Raw genomic sequence first — 2,347 nt, 5'->3', positions numbered from 1 at the left:
GATTGAAGAGAGGAAAGAGAAGAAAGAAATGCTGCAAATAAAATTAGAACCCCCAAACAATCATTACTAGTGAATTTGTAACATTTCAATTTTATTTTAAATGTATTTAAGGTCTTATATTTTCATTGTAATTGTTTTAATGATTATCAATTTTAAATGAACCAAATGTAGCAGGAAACATTAAATAACATTTATTTCTTAGGTATTTTATTACCATATGATACAGTATCATGAAAAAAGGAAAATGAGTCCTATATCTGAGTTTGAAATTGCAACTTTAAATGTGTTTTAACTGATATTTGTGTCAAGAATATAGCACTAATGTGCGTAATAGAAAAGTTTATAAATTAGAAAAATTATATATTTAAATTATTTGTTGGAAAACTGCACCTTTATCTCATTTGCATTTCCACATTTTGGCCTATAATTCCTAATGATGGACCCCTGCGAGTCTTGGAAAATTGTCATTCTTCCTGACTTTACTGTCATACAAAATAGACTTTCTGAAGAGTAACCCCCACATTCCATAACTGATACCACTTCTTCTTTCAGGCTTCACACAAATGCTACCTTTTCAAAAGGAGCAGTAAAAACTAGGCACACGTATACATCTTCTCACCCCATTTACTGTGAATATTTCACATTTATAAGTAGAGCCTATACATTAACTCTCCAGAGTTTGACTGTATTCAATACTCAAATTCTGTTATAAACATCAACTTTTCCTTACCTTTTCAATTTACAGAGAAGAATATTCTCAATTTAGGTCATTAAAGCAGCAAGTAACCTTTAAGGAGAATGCCCTTATGCAGACCCTTGCCATTTTATATTCACTTCCTATGTGACAATTTCTGCCTGCATAAAGTTGACAAGGAGGACAGTTATAAAAGGATTAAAACTGAATATGAGCTGATTCAAGCTCCTGAGTGCCTATCACATCATCTGTTGTTAACTACAAAATAAACCTAACACAATCCTTTGACACTACCCCTGGAAGTTTAAAACTTTGAATACTTACCGTGAGTGGGTTGGTGAGTGGGGGATGGGTGAGGGGATAGGGGATTTTCAGAGGGGAATACAGAAAAGGGGATAACATTTGAAATGTAAATAAAGAAAATATCTAATAAAAAATAAAATAAAGTGAATGCTAATTGCAAGCAAAGATTCACATTTTCTAATTTATTTTAACTGACATATAATCACATGTATGTGTGAAGTACAATGTGATGTGCTATATAAGTATACAATTTGAAAGATTAATTCAAATTAATATCTACCACCTCAACCTCTTACCACATCTCTGAGGTGAGAATATTTAAATTGTGCTCTTTAGATTTTTTTTTAATACATCACACTTCTTTATTCCCTATGGCCACCATGCTGTGCAGCAGATCACTAAATTTTATTTAGTCAGTTTAACTTGATAATTTTTCCATTTTTCTCTTTTCTACACCAACTTCTGATACCAACAGTCTCCTCTATGTCTCTATGAGGTTGATATTTTGGTTCTAATTTAAAAACAATCAAACATAAATCATAAATTTCTTATGTCCACAAATTGGACAATAATTTTATTAGTTAATTTTGTTTTTGTCCACAAATGTACATTGTGCTTTGAAGCCTCCCTCACTTCCCTTTTCTCCCTCCTGCACCAGCTCCCCTCTTCTCTAAAAGTATATTTCTCTTATTATCAACTTTGGTTTATTTTAGTAAAGAAATTTGGTTTTCTGTTAAGTTTTCTTCAGGACCTCCTTTGTGATCCTTAGAAGACCTTGGAAGAGAGATTTTTAAGTAGATAGACTCACAGGATTATTTTAAATAGATTCTTATGTCAAATGTCATGCTACATCAACTTTCCTAATTATTTTCTTTGTGTTTCTAATAGATTATCTACTGAACCTAGTAAATGTTTCTGTAAATAAGAGCCAAATTTAGCTTTAGACTGTGTTGCTAAAGTTTCTGAAAAGTATATAAGTTTTATGTCTAGTTGACAGGTTTGATTTCTTCCCAGTGAATGAACATGTTAATGAAAATCCTGAGGCTGAGCATTGCTTTCATGTTTCTCAATAAATACTTTTGTTAATATCTTTACTCCTACTGTGTTCATATGTGCAAGAACTTTGTACTGGCTAGGGGTTTAAAGCAGATTCCACATGCTTCACTCCACGCAGTATAATTATTACATGGTTTTTTAACAGGAACATAGTAGGCTTCTCAGAGTGTGCAGCTGGCTCTCCCTTGAGCCTAAGTAGACTTAGCTATAGTACACAGGCCATTTACTGTGCCTTGGTTTTCTTCATCTCTCTCCCTCTCCCTCTCCCTCTCCCTCTCCCCATCCCCCTCCCCC

This window comes from Mastomys coucha, unplaced genomic scaffold, assembly GCF_008632895.1.
Source record: "Mastomys coucha isolate ucsf_1 unplaced genomic scaffold, UCSF_Mcou_1 pScaffold13, whole genome shotgun sequence".
Classification (NCBI taxonomy): domain Eukaryota; kingdom Metazoa; phylum Chordata; class Mammalia; order Rodentia; family Muridae; genus Mastomys; species Mastomys coucha.
Note: the sequence above shows the minus strand (reverse complement) of the source record.